This window comes from Lynx rufus, unplaced genomic scaffold (assembly GCF_022079265.1).
Source record: "Lynx rufus isolate CCGP_SWC_20201006 ecotype Redwood Valley unplaced genomic scaffold, mLynRuf1.p SCAF_2, whole genome shotgun sequence".
In the NCBI taxonomy this organism is placed as follows: domain Eukaryota; kingdom Metazoa; phylum Chordata; class Mammalia; order Carnivora; family Felidae; genus Lynx; species Lynx rufus.
Window position 1 is genome coordinate 107,555,331 of NW_025814834.1, and position 15,490 is coordinate 107,570,820.

The 15,490-nt window shown below is 41.4% G+C and overlaps 1 protein-coding gene across 2 annotated transcripts in view; it reads left to right on the plus strand.

The window, feature by feature from the left end:
• Nucleotides 1-15,490, plus strand: part of CNTNAP5 (contactin associated protein family member 5) — a 796,957-nt gene that overhangs the window by 184,565 nt on the left and 596,902 nt on the right. The window lies entirely within an intron of this gene.

Genomic DNA, 15,490 nt, shown 5'->3' on the forward strand with positions numbered 1-15,490 from the left:
TTTTAATTTGTACGCCAACAGGGCATCTGGAGCCAGAGTTCTCCCCAGTTTAACCCAGCTGTGAAGTGGCAGAAAGTCATTACTGCCTAGTAGCACCTCTGCAGTTTCCTGGGAACCTGTGAGTCTGGTCACAGGCCAGCTCATCCCCTGGTGGACGATATTGACAGAGCAGATGTCTCTGCTCCGATTTATTGTAATTATTCTGCTCACTGGGAAATCTGGGTGCAGGAGTCCAAGGATAGCACCGGCGTGTTCAGAGAGGACATTGACCTCTCTTTCTTCTTCCAGCTAGAGTCTAAATCAGGAAGGTCATGCAGGGGCGACAGTCTCAGAATGTTGAAATGCACTGGCCTTGTCCTCCAACAAACTTCCAGGCCTGGCAGCCTCCGGTTCACTCACTGGGTCCAACCACTGCCCTCAGGGGGAAGTCAACACAGCCTCAAGGAGAGAGTGGATCACTGGTTCCCATCCAAGAGCTGTGCATTTGAATCACCTAGATAGCTTTAGAAGTAGCAGTGCATGAGCTCGTAGTCCAGATACTCTGAATTAATTGTCTGGAGTGGGATCCAAGGGTGGATATTGATAAAATAAGTAAATACAAGCTTTCCAGGTGATTCTAAATTGCAAGACTTGCAACTACTAGGTTGAGTGAATTCATAAATCAAAAATCACTCTATTAATATTTATTGAGCACCTAATATGTGCTAGGCACTCTGTTAGAACCCTGGCACATAGTTGGTAAAAATAGTCACAAACCCTATTCATAAAGAGTTTACATGGTTAATTTAAATTAGCATATCATTAATAGCTAACATTTGTTAGTGATAATATTGATATTATTACTTTTATATATGTAATATAAATAATATGTATGTGTAAATATACATATATATAGTTGGATAGATAGAAAGTCAAATATATATGTATGGTTATGTATATATACACAAAGTCACATATAGAGAAAAGGTGATAAATACAGGGTTGGATATATATAAATATATATATCCATATATTAGGGTATATATACATATATAGTATATGTGTATATAGTATATATATGCACGCATACATAATACTTATACAGAATATATAAATATAGTGTAATTATAATAAAACATATTATATTCATATTAAGCACAGATTTTTTCATATGAGTTTTCTAAATATAAAATTTTTAAAGTTGAGAAAACTGTAATTTTTTATTTTGATTGGAAATATTAGTATAAAGCAGTGATTTATTTTTCACCTGTTACAAATAGACTTATATGCTGTCTGTCCACCGAAACAGCCTAGAAGTAATTATATATCTCTGTCTAATGAACACCTCTTTCTATATTTCTTCCTTTAAAACTTCCCTTTTATTTTAAAATAGGAAAGATATTCAGTATACCCCAAATAGTTATACAGATATACAGATATACATGGAGATTTCAAAGAACATCTTGGTTTTCATTTGAATTCTCCATGTAGTGTTTTAAACAGCAAGTTCCCTGGCAGATGGAAATCATTGCTACTCAGCACTGTCATGATCAGGTTTGGCTCCTTCCTAAGTGGTAGGGTTGGGTGTCTACCATCATACAACTAAATCTCATATCAGCAATCTACTTACTACTTACCAAGAGCCATCACTGTTCTAGGCCTTTAAGGTGCATCGCTACTACCCTCTACCCAGGTGTTATTATCTTGGTTTCATAGATTAAAAAAAATGCCATGGCACACAGTGGGGAAGAAAAAGAATATTAAAATAAATATGTTTAGGTAGACACAAAACTAGCTACTATCTTACAATACAATAAAATTGGGGGGTTGTATCTTCTCTACTGGAAAAATACTTATAAGTTAACATGTAACTTCTCAGTATCTAAGATCTAATAATCAATCAATGAATAACAAAACCAAATAACAGGCACATTCTAGAGAATTAAAGAATCATTGAGTGGTCCTGTTGAAAACTGCCCAGGATGATATTGAAAAGACATAGCATACTCTTTTTTGATTTCCAAGTTCTGGGTGATGTTTTTTCTTAACATACTCCATTTCTTCATCCCTGCCTTCATTTGTTCATTCACCTATCACAGTATTTCATGAATTCCTTCTACTCTACCCCATTCAGCCTTCTATCCATTTATCAGGAAACGTCCTGGTATGTCACCCAAGATAAAATACAAGGTGTAAAATTCTTGACCTCCATGAGACTATGTCTCCCTCGTATTGAGTGCGCTCAACCGTGTTCTTGTAGCTGTTCACTCTTGAGCTATTTCACAGAGGTGAACTTGGCTGCAAGTCCTGGGCACGATTTAAAACTGCTGCCTCCACTGGGATCACACACCTCTGGCGTACATTGAACATAGGTAATGAAGGACCACTTTACCTCTCATCTGGGCACAGAACTCAAGCGCACACAGTTTTCTGACCTATACACAGGAAGAAAGGATGCCCCACTGGTAACTTTGTCACGTTGGAAGCAGGGATCAACTCAAAAGTTGAAAAGAAGACTATAGAAAAGGCGTGCCGATGAGTGTCCTCACGCCCTAAGTAAAGCAAGTGTCATGAGTTCTGACTAGTGACTAGTGACAAACTAATATTTCTGAGAAAAAAACGCAGTCTTGGAAACAGCCTTTGCCCTTAGGTACCGCTGTGGGAGCCACATTCTGGGCAACCTGCAAAACTAACAGGGAGATTGGTTGGCTAATGCCCACCATAATAGCATTCATATTGTTATCTTATCTAGGGATGGGATTTGCCAAATCGAATTTGTGTTCTCTCCCTCCACAACATCCCTCAGCCCTTTTGTCATCCACCCACAAGGAAATAAAAATTAAAAAAGAAGAGAGACAGAACAAATTACTTTTAAAAAGAACACGACAAAATATATCAAACTGGGGGTCAGATCGCCATTAACTTAGGTTACCAAGTCAATCTATATAATTGTGGCTTAGGAGGGATCTGACTTTGTCAAATGGGATTTGTTTTGTGGCAAGAAAGCTTTTGATCTGGGCTTTAAAGTCAGCTGGGCTTTGAGAAGCACTAACTGTCAGCAGGAAGCCCAGAGCTGGTGGCGCTGTGTGAAGCCGCTGAACTGTGGGTTAGATGTGCTCCAAAGTGAGGGGAAGGTTTTAAGTTACTTTCTATGATTAAAAGGCAAATAACAACAGACATCTCTGGCCCCGGGAGAGGAAAGGTTTGTATTTTTCTTTCCCCGTCCCATTCCTTTCCCCATCCGCAGTTCTGCAAACCATTACGTTTGCCATTTGTTCCTTGAAATTTTAATCTCTCTTCCTCACTTGATATATTTTTGAGATGCTTGCCTGTGTAAGTTGAGATTGTGTGTTTCTAGCATGACAATTTTGTTGCCATGGAGAATCTGATTTTTTTTTATGTCAGGGCCTTTCCCAGCTTCCTGGGCTCACGGACCAATAAAGAGGCTCACAACCCTTGCCCCCATTTCGCCCAGAATCCTTGCACACTTTTTATTTTCCCCTTGGGCAACACTGGTTGCAAACAGCTGAGGACCCACAAAGGCCTCTGTGAGTTGGTTTTCAATCTGTTCTCACTGGTCCTTCCATGCAGAGAAGTGGATTCGGGACAATTCAGGGATCAGGGTTCTCACAATGAGCATCTTGGCTGTCTGGGGACTTGTTCCAGATAGCTAGGTGACAATCTGAAGATCCCGTTTCACAGGCAGCACTGCAGTGCCTGCCTGCAAATGACAGCACCAGTCTCCCATATGGATTGATGGAGCCAGACGTGATATGCGTATCATCTCATCTGTTTGAAAAGACAATGGGACGTACAGAGGTCTCAGTGTTTCCTCCTCTCCACTTGAAGGGTCCTTTCCTTATTTTCAGTACTTTTCCTTTCTTATGTCCTGTCCTAGCTGCCCCCCTCCCCGCCCCCCCGCCCCCAGCATGGCCAGCATCAAGTCCTGTGCTTCCTTTGTGAGTTTATGCTCTCCTCACTTCTCCAAGTGTGGGCTCTATGTGACAGTGCGGGCAGCACCTGGGAGCCTGTTAGAAATGCAGGATCTCAGTCTCTGTCCCCAAAACTTCTGATTAGAACCTGTGCTTTAGCAACAGTTGCATTCAGGCAGTCCAATTGTTGGGGATGCCCTATTCTAGAATATCCCTAGACTTCTGTTCCTTCAATTCTTAACCTCTGTGCCTTTTTCAATTCAGCATCTCAGAGGTGGCTGGAGAGTGGATGGGAGGAAATAAATCAAAGTTATCTAAGTTTTTATGAATATGAAACCACGCTCAAAACTAAGAAGTAGAAACTTAACCTCTATTTCTTGTCATTGTATCAGTATTCCAAGATAGTTGGTATCATTCACATTTGTTAAGGATGAGGAAGTGGACTCAGAGAGGTCAAGTCACTGACCTAAGGATACACAGCTAATTGTTGGTAGGACCTGGACTTGAATCTAATTCTGTCTACCCAAGTTTAACTAGTATCTTTATTCATATTGATCTGAGATACTAATCTGAGTAAAGGTGGTGCTGGTGTAATAGTCACCCCTTTAGGTCACTTTGGCATTTCAGGTGGTGTTGCCAGTGTTTTAACCACAAAAACTGGACTTTCAGGCGTCAAGAGAGAAAGAGAGATATGGACACCTGTGCCTCGTCGATGCCCCTGAAATCATACTGTGGCCTAGTAGGCCAGTGGGCAAAACTAACCTTGACCTACATATTTAAACAATGCCCTAGGCCTCTTCTCTGACTAGGATAGCAATAGATCATTGAGAGGTACAGAATAGAAATCTGCTGCTGTTTAATAGGAGCCTTGGGACCCTATCGCAAATGCAGACAAATCCAATGTGATGACCCTCTCTTTATTCAGCCAGGGTAACTGAAAAACACAATGATGTTAAGAGGGGAAGGGGGGATCATATGAAGACTTTTTCTCACCAATAATATAATACTTCTGAGATTATAAACATCAGCATTCGGCACAACAAAAGTGATAGATAAACCCATGCAATTGACACTTTACTCCTTCCTCTGATGGCTGGTCACTTCCTCTGAAATGCCAAGCTGAGATTATTTCTAAGCAGCACTCTGTAAAATGCTAGCTCAAGTAATCACTTATTTGATGCCACTCATACTTCACAAAGAGATAAGATCTTCAGTTTGTCAGTTCACTGCATTTAATTCGAAGCATTTTCACTTAAAAATACAGTAATGCAGTTACGGGCATGGCAATTAATAACAGATATTTGTCTAGTGGTTGACAGTTTACTACTGCATTTGCAATGAAGGTCACACCCAGGAGGAAATAATGTAATTGAATAGCATATTGTATGCTGGATACTTTTGCTTTGTCTAACCTGGAGTAGTTAGGTAGGAGCTACTCAATTCGTTTGTTTAAAATCCATCTTGCAATCTTTCACTTAAGACATTGTGGAAATGCCATTAAAAAATGAGCCAAGGATTATTGAATCTACCATATGGAGTGAAAATGATAACATATATCCAACTCCAAGAAAGAAGAAAATAGGAGTTAATATAAAAAAGTAGTTCATCCTTCTCCAGGACTCCCAGTGGGTGCCTCTTATCCTGTGGTGGCCCCTCCCCTGGGGACCCCTTCTGAATGTCTCACACCACCCTTCTCTTACTCAGACTTGTCTATGCAATCACTTATGTGTGTCCAGACTAAATTAAAAAAAAATTTTTTAATGTTTATTTATTATTGAGAAACAGAGAGAGACAGAGCATGAGCATGGGAGGGGCAGAGAGAAGGGGAGACACAGAATCTGAAGCAGGTTCCAGGCTCTGAGCTGTCAGCGCAGAGCCGGACCCGGGGCTAGAACTCAAAAATCAGGAGATTGTGAGATCTGAGGCCAAAGTCAGATGCTTAACCAACTGAGCCACCCAGGCGCCCCTGGACTTAATTTTTTAAATCAATGTACACATTTGCTAAAACCCCAGATTTTATAAGAGAATCCATGTCATTTGTTTTGCTAAGGACTTGCTTCTCATTAATCCCTTCCACAAAAATATCCAGAGCAATTGTTACTGTCTCTGGGATATCTTTGTTAGGGTAATTTTGTGTGTGAGTACAACAGAAAACTCACTAGTTTAAAAAAAAAAAAACTCAGTAGCATGAAAAATTATTAAATGGTGGAAACTCGGCACATGGAGATTGAGAGGTGTCCATACTGTTACTTCTTTTTTTCAATTTTATTTATTTATTTTGAGAGAGAGAGAGAGAGAGAGAGAGAGAGAGAACAAGTGGGGGGGCAGAGAGAGAGGGAGAGAGAGAATCCTAAGTGGGCTCTGTACTTCCCCCTGAGCCTGAGGTAGGGCTCAATCTCTGGGAGATCATGACCTGAGCTGAAGTCAAGAGTTGGACCCTTAACTGACTGAGCCACCCAGGCACCCCCATACTTCTTTTTCTTGAACAGCATGATAGTTACAAGGGTGTTCAATCTGTAATAGTTTATTAAGCTAAATATTTGGTTTGTGAGGCTTTCCTGTATCTGTGTTTTATTCTATATTTTTTTCAAAAAAAAAAAAAACACCAGGAATAAAAATAAAATTTATTACCCTACATCAAAGGAAGCCCTCAGTGAAGACAGGCTTCAGAGCTAGTGGATTAGTTCATCAATGCCATCCTCGGCGTCTACATCCTTCTCCAGCTAATATGCCTGCCCCACAGCTCAGCCAGACTTAATAGCATTCTGAGAAACAGAAATCACGGGCACCTATGGCTTGCTTTTAAGCCATCCAATTTGATTCCTCAGAACAGTGTCAGGATGAATGTCACCTCAGAACTTGTTTTAAAAAAAATGTAGCCTGTCTAGACTTATCCTAATCCCTGATCTTCTGGACCAGAAAGTCTGGCAGAGGGACCTAAGAACCCCTGTTTTTCCAAGCTCCCCAATTGTTATTGATGTGCTGAAGTTTGAGAACTATGGCGTAGAGCTAGGAGACTCTTCCTGGCCCCACAACTGCCCTACTACTCTGCTTTCACATCACCAGCAGTTTTTCTCTGTCCAATTAGCCATAATGTGGTCATGTGTCCACTCCTGGACCCAATCACAGTCAAAGGTGGTAGAATTACCTTGACTGGCTTTAGACTAGTAATCTGATCCAGAGTAAGAGAATAATTGACTCTATTTCTTCCCTCTCCTCTCTCTCTCCCTCTCTCTCTCTCTCTCTCTCTTTCTCTGTCTCTCTCTCTCTCTCTCAAGCTGTATCTCCTACCATTTTGGTGGGTTATACTGAACATCTTCCAGTCAAAAGAGTAACTTCCTAATCAAGGGAGGAACTGATGCCAGAGTTATTTTTTTGAGGCCCAAATGAAGCTTTTGAAATAACAATGAAACACACTTGTATTTAACCATTTTGTGGCCATAGTGGTTAAACCTACGAAGAGACAAATATTATCTTGATCCTTGATTCTTGGTAAAGTGGACACTTAACTATATTATTTTTGTAGAAGGAGAGAAATTACTTGCCCAAATTCATGGAGTCAAAAGTGATGCTTTCATCTCAAACACTGGCTTTCAAGACTAGGCACTGTCTTTCAAACAAAACTGTCCTAGGAAGCCAAAGTAAATGTAGAATGTGAGCTGTGCTAAAAAGTATGCTGCTCACGAGAGAAAAGTTTTAAGTGGCAATGCCAGCAAGATGAGATCTGCAGGTTTAAATGAGTTTTGATTCCTCTTCTCCATTTTCCCTTAAAAACTCTTGGGAGAGTCATTTTTTCTCTATCTGCCTAAAAACAGGGAGCGTGTCTTATCTTGCTGCTCAATCTTTTATACTGCTTTACTCATGGATGGAACTCAATAATTATATATCCATTAAATGAGGAATAAATAATCCACTCACAGCTCCCCAGGCCAGAGCAGCCGATGAGTGGAGTTAAACTGTATTGATTTGACAAATTAAATAGAACTCAGCCTCTACCATTTTATAAGAGAAATTCTAGAACAATGCTATCCAATAGAAATTTCTGCAAGGATGGACTATCCCTTAGCTGTGCCGTCTAACATGGTAGCCCCTAGCCACACATAGCTTTTGAAATGTGGCTATTTAAGAATTGAAACTTTAATTTAAGTTAAGCTAATTTACATGTAAACAGCTACATCTGGCTATTGGGTATCACATTGAACTGTATGACTGTAGGGTCTTTTCAAGTTTTATATACAAGAACTTCTCACATGGATGTTTTTCATGTGTATATGAATCAACCGTTGGCCTGCAAGGGGCATCAACGTGAGATATCCTCCTTGGGACCGAACTCCAAATTTTCCAAGCCCCAAATGCCTTCCTGCTGCTTTCCCTCACTTCTTGTGTAACTTCTGAACTGTGAAACGTGCAGCCAAATATACTTTTCCGATCCATGAGGACCTTAATGGCTCCACTGTCTCACAAAGGAAGTATTCACTGTAGGACATCACAGCTGAACTGTGGGAGTAATGAGCTTTAGAACCCTTCAGAGTAATAATACAGCTCTCTCCTAGAAACACAGGCACACAGGTATGTGACCAAGCACACTCACTGTAGCAAAGGCTGTTGACACCCACATCTCCTGGACTTTACCACTTTCAGAACAAGGACAACATCTTAGATGAGATGAGATGGGACTTCTTGTTCAAATGATTTCTGGGGGAGTGATTTCTGGAGACAGGCTGTGAGGGAAGACAGAGGGGAAAGCTAGTAGGAAATGTGGTCTCAACTGAGGTCTAGCTTCCTTCCAATGCCAAGAGGAAGTTCTGGGCCACCATAAATATCAGCCACGTCTTGAGACAATGGGATCGGCTTTTGGAACTTTGTATCTGTCCATCACTGGCTGAGATGAGAACCAGGAAGTGGTAGCTTCCCAGGCAAGAACACTTCTGTTTGGACAAGAGCAAATCTCTGGAGAAGGGGGCAGACAGTTCTAGTTGTCAGCCTGCACCCATAGCTGGGCGATGAATCCATCTACTAAGGAAGACCAGAGAGGAACCCTGAAGACATCCCCAGCATCACCACTTCCAACCCCAACATCTACACATTCTTTACTCTGCCCGAAGGGCTATCTTTCTGTGCTTTAAACACCACCCTGCCCACCCGCAGTTTCAATCAACACCTGACTGAGTTCGTGTATAAAAAACCTGTATATGGTAATGATCTGACAACAGAACCCTAAAGTGCATCCTGCACTGGTGAGATTAAGCTCCTCCACAGGAATGGCTGACTTGCAGATGTGCCACGGGTCAGCTCTCCTCCCTTCCCTGTCTCATCTGCATCCCTCTCACCCAGCTTCCTGGGGTCAGTTCCCAAATGAGCTACTTACACTCAAATCCATTCTTCATAATTGACTTCTGGTAAACCCAAACCAAGTCACACACGCAGAGTCACTGCTCCCAGCATGACTCTCGAGGCAGCCTCTATCATGAATGGGTCCGAATGGAACCCAGATTCTCCCTTGCCTTTCATGAGTGTCGTCTTATGATCACTTTTGGTCTTCTCTGCATATTGGCCTCAACAGGCCCACTCCACATTTTCCTACAAGTGTATCTGTTTTGAAACCTACAGGGTATTTGGTCAGGTTCCCACTTGCTTTTTCCCAAGAGGCTCCTTAGTCCCTAAATAAATGTCCCTAAATAGAAGTGTAGGAGGACCAACCTGCGACACCCAGGTCCTGCTCCACGTGCCCAGTAGCAGAAGGATGATGCCCAGTCTTCCCTCCAACACCCCCCCGACCCCAAGCCTCAGAAGTTACTTCCCAGGGATGCCTGGGTGACTCAGTCGGTTAAGCGACTGACTCTTGGTTTCTGCTCAGGTCATGATCTCACCGTTCATGGGCTCGAGCTCCACATTCTATCCCATGGTCTGATCTCTCTCTCTCCTTCTCTCTCTGCCCCTTCCTGGCTCACCCTCCATCTCTCAAAATAAATAAATAAACATTAACAAGAAGAAGAAGTCCCTGCCTAGCCACAAGTCCCATTCCAAACGAATGATAATGACGCTGTGCTTGCAGATGCAGGAGGCCCCCCCCGAGGGCTGTGGAGAAGTTTGCCAATGTTGTCATCACTCTTACCCATACTGAGTAATGTTAAATATTTATGAGACCATCTCTCTGCCTTATTCATTAGCATCACTGGGCAGTTTTGTCCCTGAAAACTCTTGAACCTTTGCTTACACAGGCACCGAATATTTAATAATGATGCAGCTAGTAATTCAAGCTAGCTTCCTACTCATTTGTGATGATGTGCTTGTGGTTTTTTAGGGCCTTGAGTAAATCTGGAGGAAAGCACCCGCATAAGAAACCTACTCCCTCTAGGGTTTATTTTGGGGATTTTGTTTTAAATGGCCATGTGCTTCAAATAGTTTAGGTGTGAAATGCCGTGTATGTGATTATTCTACCTCTTGTTGGTCTTGTACTAAAGGGACTCACTCTCCTTTTGAAAGATAGTTGTAAACTTTTGCTGAGCAGAGACCCATTTATAATCCATTTTGTGCCCATTTCTAATGTGTGACCTCAATCAACTCTCATTTCCTTTGCTGAGTTAAAAGTGCCAATAAGGGTAGAAACTGAGGAATTTCTGCCTTCTACCAGTTATTCTGTCTCATGCTCCAAGCTTCTCCTAGTGTGTAAAGTGGGGACTAAGTATCATGGTGTAAAAGGGCTGGGAAGGGAGCTGGCTGGGTGTCAGAAGACATGCCTCTTTGGTCTTACTTTAAACCTGTTTAGAATTCTCCATGAAGAAGAAGCATCGGTGAGACATCAGAACGTTGGGTCTCTCCCCACGATAAGCTGGTTGACTCTTTGAGTCTGTTTTATTCTCTCATAAATGGAAATTTAAAAATATATTGCTGATTGCTATGAGAATCAGGTGAGATGTTGAAAACGTGCAAAGAATTATGTTTCTAGTGATAATTGCTGTTTTGGAGAAGGAAAAGGAACAGGAGGGGGGTTCTCTGACCATCCTGTGGAGAGGCGGTGTCACTGAATAGTTAAGAGATTGGGCTCTGGGTCCTGGTTTTGTGAGTTGGAATCCCCTGTTCTGCCACTTACTAGTTGTGTAGTCATGTGATCTTGGAAAAGCTGTCCAACCTTTCTGGCCTCAGTGTGGCCACCTGTAAAATGGACATAATCATAATAATTAATATCTATGTTGCAGAGATAACTGTGAGGATGAATGAGTCCGTGTGTGCCAAGTGCACAGGGTGGTGCTGAGCACTGAGCAAAGGCCATCTGTTATCTAACAGTGGATATGAATGAACACTCCAAGGGCTTGCATAATGGGGGTGATGGGAAGGAACAATAGGCTTAACTGGGAGTGATAATAACTATTGATGCAAGAACAGAGATGGATATTTCCCAATTCACAAAGTTTCAGATTTCCTTGGCAATTTTAAGTCTCCATTTAACTACACCTCTGTGTCTGGTGTGAGGAATTGGGAGAGAAGGGTGCCCATCTTAAATCCAGAGGCAATTTCATGTGGTTATTTGTTATTGTTATTTTTGATCATCAAAAATAGCATATTAGATTTAAGCTATGTCGGTCTACTAAGTAGGTAAATAAAGCAAATCTCATCTGTAAAATATTAGAATGGAAACCATAGAAGCTGTCTCATCGAGTTTTTCACAAACCACTCAGCATGTCAGAAACACCTTTCTAAAAAACAAAACAACAACAACAACAACAAAAACAGATTCTCGGGTTAGGCGTCTGAATACATTATCAACGAGAAGGCCCAAGGATGTATATTATCATCTTTACAAGGCCTCAAGGTGTTTCTGATGATGTAACACCTCTGAGAATTTCTCATCCAGTCTAACCTCAGGAGCAGAACTGTGCCTTGAACCAGGTCTCCGGGCTTTTGGTCCATAATCTCCTTTTCCCATCCTGTCCCCAAAAGTCACATAATGCACAGGTAGAGTATGGGGGCTTGGGCTGTGCTAGGATTAAATTAAGATACAGCATCAAAATCATGCAGGATCTCGTATTTGAAAACAATTGGAAAATTCTAGGTGACATAAAAATGTAAAGTTACTTTTCCTTTAAAATCAAAATCTTCCTTGAAATGTGCATTAAAATCTCCTAAATTTCAACTGCAAGGATTGTGGGGATTGCGGTTAATAATCATCAATACCTTAGCCACAATTGCAGGCAGCTCTGCTTTAGTCAACACCTTTGACTTGCCAAACACAGGTATCTGTGTGTATGCTACACCCCCAATTTAGAGAATAATTCAGACACAGAAAGCTAGTGTGGGCTGGTGTGTCTTCAGAGTAACTGCAAATAGTATCTTCAGGGTTCTCTCATACATTTTGAAAACACATTTATTGTTTGGTGCAAGGAACAAAATGTTTGTCATAGCAACCATGGCAACCCCGGGTACTTGGCCTATTAGCTGTAATGCAGGAAACATCTTCAGCAGCAGGAAAAGAGTCCTTGGCAATTATCACCCAGATAGCATCCCTCTGTTTTAAGAGGGTCGGCTGAAGCTTCTGGGTTTGGAACATTTTTTAACTGTTTGTGCTAATGAAGGTGAACAGCAACAATTCCCTTTTGGTTAATTTAAGAGTGGCTTTGGCTCAGACAAAGTTGAAATGTTTTAGCGTTAACTGTCCCTCTTTTGTTTTGGTTTGGGTTTTGGTCAGTCTTCTGTGATTGGATGCTCTGCAAGTTGACAAGGAGAATTCCTTGTCATTTAAGGCTCTGCACCATCAGCACAGAGTCTGACGCGGGGCTCGAACTCATGAACCGTGAGATCATGACCTGAGCCGAAATCAAGAGTCAGATGCTTAACTGACTGAACCCCCCAGACACCCTTCTCTCTTCCGTCCTTAACATACATTCTTATCACGAGTATGATGATAATAATTAAAATAAATGAAGAAAAAAATCCTAAAGCATGACTAGGAAGTCTGGATAAAAGAGAAAATAGTTAAGGTTTGAGTATTTTGATTTTCAAACATAGTGATGGTCACCCAGCAAGTCACAAGTTCCATATTATACCAACAGCTGTCAAATTGTTGCATATATTCTTTATGCAATAAACCCCATAAATATGAATTATGTGAGTCTCAGTTTCTGTAAGAAAGATATGCTGATAAGAGAAAATATGTTACAGGCAAAAAGCATAAAAGGATGGAATCACTCATATTTTCATCACTCAGAAGAAATCACCATACAAATTCCTCTCCTATCACGTTTTAATACTGTTGAGATCATATAGTTTATACAGCTTTGCTTTTTTCACTTAAGAAGAAAGAGGCATCATGAAACGGACAGGAGGAGAAATTGAATGGAAATAACGAGCAGGTTCAGAATCACTTTAGACTTCTTTTGGAAATGTGAAAGATCTTCTTAAGCCTCCCTGTCAGTTGTGAGAAGTTGAAAGAAGGTCTGTACTGGGAACTGTGGACGTGTTCGTGAAGACAGAGCTGGTTGATAAAAATGTAGCTCTGGGTCTGGCATCTCAGAATCTCTGCTCAAATGCCTCCTGCTTATTTATTGATTTTCTGGGCTTTTAGAAACTTTTTTTTTCTTCTGCTACATATTAGCCTCAAAGAGCTATGATTAAACTCTGAGTGCCAGGTGTTCTAAACTTGCTGGATCTCAGTCTCCCTGACTATATTATGAGAATTGTGCTTTTATCTCACAGGGTATTATGTATGTATTTAAAGTAGGCTGAACTGCGATATCAAATAAATTCCAATGTGCTACCAATGTCTCAAACAGCATAGATGTTTAGTTCTTGTTCATATTACAATATAGGGCAGGCGTTTAAGTAGGCAGCTGCTTTCCTCCATGTGATGATACAGGAATCCAGGCTCTTTCCAAGCTGTCATTCTGCCATCAGCTAGGGCCTTGGTGCCAACTGGATCCGTCAGTAGAAAGGGAAAGCAAGTGGGGAAGAGATTTGTTGGCTTGCAAGTGGCACATCTTCGTAGTCACGTTTTTATTGGAGAGAACTATAGCCATGTATGTGGCTACAACTCTAATAGTGTAGAGAGCTGAAAAATGAAATTGAGCCTCACAACCACCACAGAAGAAGAGATAATGGATAGTAGGGAAGTGAGCCACATGTGCCACTGTATTCATGTCTTGCAAAATATATAATAAAATACATTCCACAGTAGATGCTGGGAATGTTCCTTCTCTTCCTGTTTCTGCATTTCAACGCTTAAGAGCAGTAGCTATTTGTTAGGAGAAAATCAACCCACAACCTGTAGGATGTGCCTGTGACCAAAGTAGGGCCCACCTCATGTCGTGTATCTCCTGTGTCTGCATGTCCGCGCCCATCGATGAGAGGCCGTCTGCACTGGGCAGCCAGGGCTCGGGAAAGTTCTCGGTTACCAAGGAGAAGTCCCATTGACTCCTTCCGAGATAGTGAGAAAGTAGACTGGGACATTACTAAAATGATTTTCAGTGACACAGGCTGAGCTCAAAAAGGAATTTATTGATTAAACCTTCTAAATTATAATTTTAACTAACTCCCCAACTCGATGCCCTGAGCAAGGTGCCTAACAGAGGTGTTGTTTTCATCTTGTTCCCACCCAAGGTGTATGCACTCTGCCATAGTTTCCACTCAGGATTCAGAAGGTCTGTGAACTCTCAGGTCAGTAAAAATGATTATTAACTTCTTTGTTCCTATGTGAAATGAAAATAGAAAACTGAGGCCACGGTCTTCCCACTAAGCAAGAGCTAATATTGATCTTCTGCAGAGTTCCAGGGTGTCAAATAATGAAATATTGGGCCCAAAGTCTTTTGTCACATGTAAGCATGTTCCTGTGTGTCAAGTACTCTGAATCCCAAGAAGATCCAGAAACACAGCCCACTCTGATGTCCTTCTGAGATTTTGCATATGATGTTCCCTTGGCCTGGCCGATCTCTCCAATGTTTCCTCTAGTTAACCTTGTTTGCCTGCAAAACGGTTATATTTGCTTCAGGTTTAAGCTCCACCATCCCTGTCTATAGGCCTTTCCAATCACCTAGCTAGGCGTCGTGTCCTCTGTGCTCCTGTTGTACCTTCTGTTTGCCTTTCATAAGGCTTCTTGTCATATCACATTGCATATTTTTGTCTGTGTGTCTTTGGTACCAAGAACGCCTCAGGTGCTCGGTGAACATCGGACAAACAGATGAGGCAGGAGTCAAAGACATAGTCCATGAACTTTCATCTTTGTCTCCACAGCAAAAGAAGGAAAGAAAGAAAAAAGAGGCTGGCCCATGGTAGGTGTAGAGAAAACACAGAGAGGGATGAAAGAATGAAGAAAAGAAGGAAGGAGATGACAATCAGGCGGAGGATAGGAAACATGTTACAAGGTTAAGGCAATAAGCAAATAAAAATAAATAAACAAAGCCAATTCTACTAGGAATCCAGAAAATGGAAAGTGTAATGACTGAGGAAAGACCAGAAGACTTATGGAAGGAACAGCATGGATTTGAGATGAATCTTGAAGCATGAGAGGGAGTAGAATGGAATAGAATGGAAATTGAGCCCAGTAAGGATGAGCAGGGCACGTTTGGGGGTAAAGACATGTCAGTGGA